This window comes from Silene latifolia, chromosome X, assembly GCF_048544455.1.
Source record: "Silene latifolia isolate original U9 population chromosome X, ASM4854445v1, whole genome shotgun sequence".
Classification (NCBI taxonomy): domain Eukaryota; kingdom Viridiplantae; phylum Streptophyta; class Magnoliopsida; order Caryophyllales; family Caryophyllaceae; genus Silene; species Silene latifolia.
The window spans coordinates 116,323,382-116,333,446 of NC_133537.1; the positions used below are offsets into that span (position 1 = coordinate 116,323,382).

Sequence of the window (10,065 nt, forward strand, 5' to 3'; positions counted from 1 at the left end):
TACTTGCACCTAGATTACTTAGTGCCTTGTTGATTGTGGTGTCACCAATGGTACATGGAATGGAGAAACTTCCCGGATCCTTGAGCTTGGGTGGGGAATTCCCTTGAAGAATTGCACTACTTATCTTTGTGAAGGCAATGGTTTCCAACTTCCTTATGGACTTCTTCTTAGTAAGGATATCTTTCATGTATTTTGTATAGGCTGGAACATGGTTGATCAACTCCGTGAATGGTATAGAGACCTCTAGGTTCTTCAAAATCTTCATGAACTTTCCAAGTTGCTCATCAAGCTTGGGCTTGGCTTGGCGACTTGGAAACGAAAGTCTAATCACAATAGGCTCTTTCTCAACCTCTTTGGCCTTCTCTTCATTTCTCTTCTTCAATGAGTCATTGTTAGTCGGCTCTACCACCTTAGGATTTCTCCTCAATGGTTCCATCACATCACTTTGCTTGACACTTTCCTCAATAATATGCTCTTCAATTGGCATCTTAGGTCCCTCATATCTTGTACCACTCCTAAAATGAATGGCATTGATGGTCTCTTGTCTTGTAGGAGGGTTACCTTGAGGAGGTAATTGTCCTTTTTGTCTTTGGGAACTTGAGGAGGCCAATTGGGACAATTGTGTCTCCAACATCTTGGTATGAGCAAGGATATTGTTGATGGTAGTGTCTTTGGCGTGGCTATCTCTTTGTATTTGAGCAAAGAAATCTTGTTGGCTCTTTTGCATTTGGAGGATCGCTTTTTGAACATCAAAAGCTTGGTCATTGGATTGATTGTAAGAGGGTTGGTTTTGGTTGAAGTATGGTCTTTGAGTAGGATTTCTCATTGGAGGTGGGGTGTATGTTGGTTGAGGGTTTTGAACATTTTGGCTTTTGTATGAGAAGTTTGGGTGAAATTTGGTGTTTTCATTGTAATAGTTGCAGTAAGGGGTTCCATTCTTGTATGCTTGTAAAGCATTCACTTGCTCACTTGTGCCCCTACACTCTTGTTGATCATATCACAAAGTTCTATAATTCTCACACACTCCATTTGGAATAGAAGATGTTGCCACCATGGCATTGACATGTTGCTTGGATAATTGAGAAGCTTCATTCATCTTGGCTAAGGCTTTCTTAAATTTCAAGTTCATTGTGTCAATATGGGCGCTTAGTTGGGCACCCAAATCGGCACTCAATTGTGTGACGGAGTCAACTTCATGTCTCCTTCCTCTAGTAGCTTTTCTTGGCCTACTATATTGAGAGTTGTGAACCGCCATCTCCTCTATCTTTGCCCAAGTTTGGTTGTCATCAACCTCGGTGAATCTTCTATTAGAACCCATGTTGAGCACGTTCCTTGAGTCTTCATACAACCCATTCCAAAATTGTTGAACAAGAAACCATTCGCTTAGTCAATGATGAGGACAAGAGTGACATGTATCTTTGAATCTTTCCCAAGCCTCATATAGAGACTCTTCATCTCTTCGCTTGAACCCGGTGATTTGGGCTCTTAACATGTTGGTCTTCTCCGGAGGATAGAACTTCTTGTAAAAGGCAAGTGCTAACTTCTTCCATGAACCGATTCCAAGAGTAGCCTTGTCTAGGCCCTTCAACCATTGTTTTGCGGCTCTGATCAAGGAAAAAGGAAACAATACCCATCGAATTTGGTCTTGCGTTACCCCTGTTTGAGAAATTGCATCACAATAGTCACAAAAAGTCTCCATGTGTAGATGAGGATCTTCACTAGGCATCCCTCCAAATTGACTTCTCTCAACTAATTGTATAAATGCAGATTTGGCAATGAAATTACCGGTCAAGTGCGGTGGTGTTGGAGTACCATTCGGTAGGTTGTCCTCGGTTGGTACAGAATGAGATGAAAATTTAGGCATTGTAGGTTGATTTTGTGGTTGGTTTTGAATAAGGTTCTCCTCTCCTTCTCTTGAAAAAGGGTTGGTAAACTCAACACTATCCGAATGGATGATACCAATGTCCACAAGTTCTCCAATACCCAAATTTGTCGAAGTCCCTCTAACGGTTCTTCTAATATTGGTCAAGGTTCTCTCAATCTCAGGATTAATAGGCAAAAGATCGCCTTGTGATCTCCAAGACATGCAAAAATCAAACAACTAGAAAACAATAAAAACTACCTTGAGGAGTTTTACTTCCTCAAGTTTAAGAAAGACACAACTAAAAACAACAAATGATATCAATTCAAGTGAACACCGTCCCCGGCAACGGCACCATTTTTTATTCGATCTAAACTTTGTCGTCTAAGCAAATCAATCAAAACAAAATTTATAATCTTAACTAACTACTCTTAGTAGAGTGGCAAGTAAAGGTCGGATCCCAAGGGACGGGTATTGTATTGATTTATCGGTTGTAGAGAGTTATGTCTTAGGGTGTCACAATTTGGGTTGAGTTTGAGGTTTGCAGTCTAAACTACTTAACAATGAAATGTAAACAAATGAAAGCAAAACAAAGCAAGTAAATAAATGGGGTTTGTAAACAATTGATGAAGGCACTAGGGTGTCATGGGTTCAAAAGGGAATCATGGTGAGATCTCATAAACAAGTTTCATAGATGCAAGCAAATTATTGTTGTAGTGAAGTCGAGTCAGTTTATGTCTTACAACTCCTAGGAAGGTTTGGGTCTCGGAGCCGAGTCGGTCAAGACTTTACAACACCTACAAGTCGACTTAATATCTTCCTATTCAACTGTATGCATGGTCTAACAAACCTTGAGTTGGTTTATGTCTTACAAGTCTTGTTGAATGGATAAGAGATTCATGCTAGGTTGTCAATCAAGCATTTCATCAAGCATAATATGTGCATAAGTTGAAACTACAACAAGCAAGCAATCATATGGACTTAAAAGTTTAGATCTACCCCATGATTATTTCCCTTAATCCCTCATTAACCCTAGCTAGGAGACTACTCACTCATGATCATGGTAGATATGCTAATAAGGGTGTCAATCATATTAACATGGTTAAAAATGGTGAATGAGTAAAGTAATAAACAATAATTAAGCAAAGGATAAAAGGAATTGTACCAACTTAGGATGATCCAAACAAAGAACAATAGAAGAAAACTTGATGAATAATGAAGAGTTATCAATTCTTCAATAAACCTAAATAGTCTTCAAAATTACCCAACTAAATCTAAGAATACTTGAATGATTAAAGAAAGATTAAGATTTAATTAAGATTGAATTGTGAAATTACAACTTGATTAATACTAATAATCTCTACTAAAACTAGATTAGGAATTGGTAAGAACTTGATTAAAACTTGATGATTAATCCCCTAATACAATGGGGTATTTATACTAAGTACAAGTATTAGGGTAACTAAGGGCTTAAATGATGATTAAGTCCCTAAGAAGAAGATTAACGCCTTGCAAGTCCCTAAGGAGCTGCTCGACCTACCCTATTAGACACCCATGCTGTAAGGAAATTCGCCCGTCCTGCCTGTGGGACGCTCGGGCAGAGTAGTGGGACGCCCGTCTTAATCATTAGGACACTCGGGCTGAGCTAGGGACGTCCGTCCCATAGGCCAGTTTGGCTTCTTTTTCAATTGGCTGCTTCAAGATCCGTGGGGATCGTTGAGGAGACTTGGGCGTCCTTGTCATTGCCCAAATACTGTGTTATCTACTTAGGTATTTAGTATCGGTCTCCTCCTTGTTGGTTGGTCGTTAAATGCAATACATTTAGCTCCAAATTGCTCCATATATGCAAGGTTAGCATTCCTCTCCTACCAAGGACACAAAATCTCAAAGAATATGGAAAGTGGGAAGCTAAAGATAAGAAACGGCCCTAATACATGCAAGAAAGCATAGGAATGAGGCAAGTTCAGGGACTAAAAGTGTGAAAATATGAGTCACATCAATACCGTCACCGGTCGTGGGGCAGGAGACGGAACAGTTACGAAAAGAACTATGAAATAACATGTTTGTGTCGGTAGTGTAACTCAGATAGTTTATCTTATGATGTCGTAATCATGGCCATAAGGCCTATACGTGTTTACATTTGGTTGTTGGGTAGTGTGTTTGTCATCCGTTGACACTTGCTTTCATTTATGTAGCAGAATAGACCGAGTTTGAAGCAATTGCAAGTGAGGTACGAATAGCTGCCCAGGTGACACTCGGCGAGTGCGACCTGTACTCGACCGAGTGCCTTCTGCTCGACGGAGTGGCCCATTTCACTCGATCGAGTGGTCTTCTTTGACCCTTGTTTTGTCAATATTTGACCGAATATTAGTCGTATACTCTTGTCTTACGTCTTATAATAGTAGACTTGTGTTTGGATGAGCATGATGACCCTATATGGGTGTTATTTTGTGAATTGTGTATATTTGACCGTATTACGTGGCATTTTGCTGTTTAAAAGTAAGATTAAAGGAAAATTGTTATGCGACACGAGAAATTTGATGACAAGAGGATGTGATAAGCTTGCATGATGCATGTTACTTGCCGCGATTTTATTTTATGATAACGATGTCCACGTCATGTGATGGGTGCAAATTATGTGTCATAGTGGTCATTTGCATGATTGAGTATGATAATCTTCCTTATAAACGGAAGGGTCGATGATGGACGAAAACGGATGTGGAAACACATATGTGATCATGTAGTAGATTTGACGCGATATATGCGTGGCATGATGTCCGGAAATGGGAATGTTGAATGTGGTTAAGTCACATAACGAGAAATTTTGGCATTTTATGATTGTTTCATAGAGTCCGCATATTCGTGCTTTTATGTGCATACGTGTGAGTGTATGAAATTTGATGATATATATACGTAAGACTAATCAAGACATACCGTGTGATAGATATGTATACATATAACCAACATGAGTTGGGAGTTATTTATGGGATTATAAATTGGAACCGTGGTTTTGACCTTGTGCTTGACCTTTTGGGAGGCTTGTAGAGTGGAAATTATATCGATGAAATTACGATTAAACTATATGAGATTTGATTACGGATTTGCAATGAGTGAGAGAGAGTATTGAACCTGGATCATATATAGCCATTTGTGGAATTTAGTATTGATTATATGAGAGCACATTATGAGGTTTGACAGTTGAACTTCGGGACAAAGTTCTCTTTTAGGGGGAGTGAATGTAACAATTCAGAAATTAAGGAAAAAGGAAGTATGGAATGTGGGAAAGCAATGAGAGTGAAACAAAGAACTTTGATGTGAGAGTGATAATTAGAAAGAGCGCATACGGTTGATAAGTATGTGAGGCGAGAGAGACTACATGAGGATCAATGATGAGACTGGAGGAAAAGAGAAAGTGAGGTGAACTTCGGGGACGAAGTTCCTTTTAAGGGGGGGAAGATTGTAATTCCTTTTAAATTCTAGAGCTAGAACTCGGTCGAGTGGCCGAGTACTCGACCGAGTAAACCTCCCTCGACCGAGTGAGTCTGCAAATTTGTTAAAGATTCTGATCGTGGGTCACTCGACCGAGTTGAGGTTCACTCGACCGAGTGAATCGAGCACTCGACCGAGTGCTACGGGAACCGCTAAGTTTTCACGCGTGGGCTTTTCTATTGATGGGTCTTGACATATATATATATACCTTATTTTTCTGATTTTTCCCATTTCCAAACCCTATTTCCTTCTCTCTAAACCTCTCCTACCTCTCTCTACAATCCCTCCTCTAAATCCTAGATCTACAACTATGGGTGAAGAATTTGGAAGATTCATTCACATAATCTTGTTCCTTATCACTTGGTGAATATTATACTACCTTTTTCCCTTTAATTTGGATAATTCGTTTTAAGACTCAAACCCTAGAATTTGAGGGTTTTTATGGGTGTTGTTAATTAGTGTTTTAATTAGTATTAGGAGTAATTAATGGGTAATAATGAAGGGTTAATTAGTGGTATTAGTTGTTGTAGGATGCTTTATGATAGTTGTTATGTAATTATATAGGATGAGACGGTTTTATGACATGGATGCTTGGTGGTTTCGGATTTGCTCATGGAGTATGCTAAAAGGTAGGTTAATCCTACTCGGTTTCAATAATGTGGTCATTACATATGTTGTGGTTAATGTTATAATTAGTGTCCCATACTTAGAGTAATTGCATTATAACATGGTTAGTGGATAATAGCATCATTAAGGAGATAAGTATGTTGGTTAGGTTGCATTATAACATTATATTGGTTAAGACAACTTGATGATTTGGTAATTGGCATATTGTGTGGCATCTCACATTATTGTATTTGTCATGTATGTTGGATAATATGACGGTTGTGATTGTTGGGTTGTTGTTGAGGAGACGGAAGACGATTGGGCGACCGTCTTCCGCTTGGGTCGCCTCTTGGAGCTTCCCACTCCAAGAGGGATGTGCAAATTAATGACTTGAGTTTGGAGGGACTCGTGTGGTTGAGACACAACGTCTGGCAGGGGATCCAGTTGGCTTTCGGACCCGGTACGTCTGGGCGTGTCCCGGTACGTGGTTGTTGTTATGTCTGGGTGTGTCCCGGTACCGTGATAGTGGTTGTGTGATAGCGTGTCATTCATATCATAGTCATGTAGCATATTTACACACTTGTCTCGTGTCACACCCATATGATATTTCTGATCATATGGGGAGCAGGTTGAGTACAAGTTTTGCTTGTTGATGTGATCGGGATTTGGGCCGTGCCTTGGACTCGAAGTCGAGTAGCATAACATAGATGACATAGATGGTAGTTGACTTGTAATTTGTATAGTTTAAATTTATTATTTGTTTACGGTTATGTAATCCACTAAACTCTTTATTTTATATAAGATGTTTCTTGATTGTATCTCTAAATTACCGCCTCGGAAAATCGAGATGGTAACATCTCCCAATTACCTTGCCCGGGTAAGAAGGGGGTGTTACAGCTTATGTCATTTGCCAAGCAAAATCAAATGGGATAATGTATATATATATGGTATGCATGGAGAGTAAAGAATTTAGTATTACAAGTATGTCGACTTGACTTATTCGCTGCTATCCTGCTAGACATTACCGATAAAATTAACACAGTTGAAAGCAGGAATTTAGTACTCTACAACCCTATGAAGTAGATTTAATATATAGAAAGAGAACTCTACAAGTAGAATATTTGATAAACAAAGAAGGCATTAAATATTTTTTCATGTTGGTGTGGCTGTTTCTACTTTCTAGGCTATCTTGCAGTGTATCTCGTAATTTAATAGATAAAAAGGGAGCAAATTATGTATGAAGAATGATTAATTTGTTCATTAAGTAACTAGTGTTTATTATTATGATTGGTCATCTAAAGATTTTATACTGGTCAATTACTCCACTGTACGAATTTGCGCTTGTAGCTGTATGAGTTGACTCATTTGAAGGATGATTAATTTGCCCATTCAGTAACTAGAAACATTTATTTTGTCTTCAGTGGCGTTACCGTCTAGTAGTGTCATTGTCTGTTGGCTTAATGGGCATATGTAAGTGTTCAATGCTATCCCTTTCCCCCTATCTTCAATTCTTCATCTTGAGATCTCATTTTGAGGTTTATTCAGAGTGCAAACTGAAAAGGCCAGATAAGGCTTAAATAATTTTTTATCCAAGTCTGAAACCGAGATATACTACAGTTTTACTACCACGACACTGTGTTTTAGATGACTTGTATACGATTTTCTTTAATATTAGGCTCTTGTGATGTGATCAATCTAACCTTCTTCTCTTGTCATCCCTTTTCCCTTAGTTTCTCACCATGATCACAATTAACGAACCTGCTCCTGGATTGAAGGCTATTTTAGCTTTTGAGTCCCTGATCAGAGATCCGACGAAGTACAAAGGGTTACAATTTAATGTCTGTTTTCCCTTGGTGTAGAGTTTTATAGTGTCATGGATGTCCTAATAGAAAACATGTGAAATTGGATTATTGTTAGGTTGAACTCCAGTACTTGCATGAGTATGCTGGGATCAGTACGAGCATTTGGTTGACAACTAACCCAATAGTTAACTTCTTGGGGGTGATTAGAAATGATACTTTTGCTTTGGGTACTGATTAGACTTAAAATTTGTTGGACTTTGCTAATCAGGGTAGATGAATTTCGGGGTTTTAGATTCCCTTACTCTCTCTGTTTTCCAGCTTTTTTTCCATGATTGATAGCATGACTAAATTGATCCCTCTGTTTATGCTAAGTTTTTATTCGATATCATAAGCTGGCCTATTATTTGCAGAATCTACAACAATGCTATTCTTTAGGAGCTTACACTTACGTCGAATCTCTGCCGAACTCATTCTAGCTAGTAAATTAACTAGTTTAATAACGGTTGTATTTCGAGAATTGTGCTGATGGGCTCTTCTTTAATTTTCTTAGGTTGATTTGCTTGTGATAATTGAGGCTGAGACGGTACCCTGAGCTACACTATTAGTAACATTCTTGTCATTTTTATATACCTGGTAATTGTTATAGGAGTACTTACATTGTAGGTTGTACAAATGGATCTGTTTGATCTATATCGTTAGTGTTGTTACCGTAACAATCGAGGCCCTTTTGCCCTTCTCCTAGCACACAAGCATATTGTGCTTGAGTTGCCTGCCTGTTGCCACACAAAAATACCCAGATGCGTTTCTTCACACTAATTGAGATGAGTGTTTGTTTATTGCAGTTCAATTATTCCAAAGAGCACCTATCCAAATACCCATATGCGTGTCGTGTCGTTCATCACCGCACACTGTTTTCCGAGGTTCATTTCTCTTCCAAACTTGTATTTTTCTCGCGCATATTTCATTTCATTTTACATATACTGGTAATAAGGAAGAGTTTAATGATGAATTAACATTAGTCTTCTTTATTTGCTTTCATGTGATTGTGACTTATAATAATACGGAGTATAAATCTAGAACTTGATGTTTGATTTAGCTGCTCTCATCATTTATAAATTTATATGACTCTTTAGGGGCGAGGCCACTGATTTCACTTCGAGTTGGGATATTAGCTGATTTCAACGATAAACTTAGCTCGAAGAGTTATTATTTGCTTAATTTGTTCCTTTTCTAATTGGGGTTTAGTTTATATGACTCTAAAGATAACGTTAAGATTGGTCATTCATCTATAATATTCGTAATTCTCAAATTTATGGGTAGGTGATGTTGAAACTTTGCTAGCAAATATTTTTATTAAAAAAAAATATTACTCCATCCTATTCAGCCTAATGTTCCCCTTTCATTATAATACTGCTCACATATATTAGAGAAATGGGAACAATAAGCTGAATAGGAGGGAATATTAACCTATTACGACGGTTTCTCTATAAACGCCATCAAAAGGTCAACTATTTTACCCTATATTACGAAAATATGTTCGCTTTTAGTGGCGGTTCTTTACCTAAAACAAACGTTATAAATAGCTTTAGTGGCGGTTCCTTACCTACAATCGACGTTATAGGTAACCTTTAATGGCCGATATGTACCTACAACCGACGTTATAAGTAACTTTTAGTGGCAGTTTTCAAATAATTACCGCCACCATATGTGAGCTATAGTGGCGATACTGGACCAACAACCGTCGTTTTATATAAGTCTATCTTGGCGATTGTTTTAACAACCGCCACGATAGGAGAGCTATAGTGGCGGTTGTACAAGGGCGTACAACTGCTGCAAAGTATATACGACGCCGTGATATACGACGGACCCAAAATCTTTAAAAACCGCCACAGAAGGTCATTTAGGACCGCCACTGTAGGGGTTTTTTCTACTAGTGTGAGCCATCATTGAGGGTCTTTTCTGCATCACGTATTTTCTGGTCGAGTTCCTCAATTTGGCATTCATGTTGACGCTGGGCATCGAATGCCAAGGTTACCTGATAACAGAGAATCTGCGTGGACACAGTGTCGGCACATATTTGTCCATGAAGACGTTCATACCTGTCGAAATTGCCAAGCGCCGATGCTTGTAGTTGACTAATGTTTTCGACATAACTATGAACTCGTGCGTGGAAGGGAGAAGAACTTCCTGATAATTGGCATAGTACATGGAGTTGTTGAAGCAGCTCCCTGTTGGTTGGTAATAATGCTAAACATTCCAACTATGCAATAATGGGAAACGCTGAAGGCAAATTTATCATTTTCCCAG

At 38.6% G+C, this 10,065-nt stretch overlaps 1 non-coding gene across 1 annotated transcript; it reads left to right on the plus strand.

Moving 5' to 3' along the window:
- Positions 1–1,385: 1,385 nt before the first annotated feature.
- LOC141625207 (small nucleolar RNA R71) lies at positions 1,386–1,492 on the plus strand. The gene has a single exon (XR_012535000.1). It is a non-coding gene; the product is annotated as a small nucleolar RNA R71 (small nucleolar RNA).
- Positions 1,493–10,065: the final 8,573 nt, after the last annotated feature.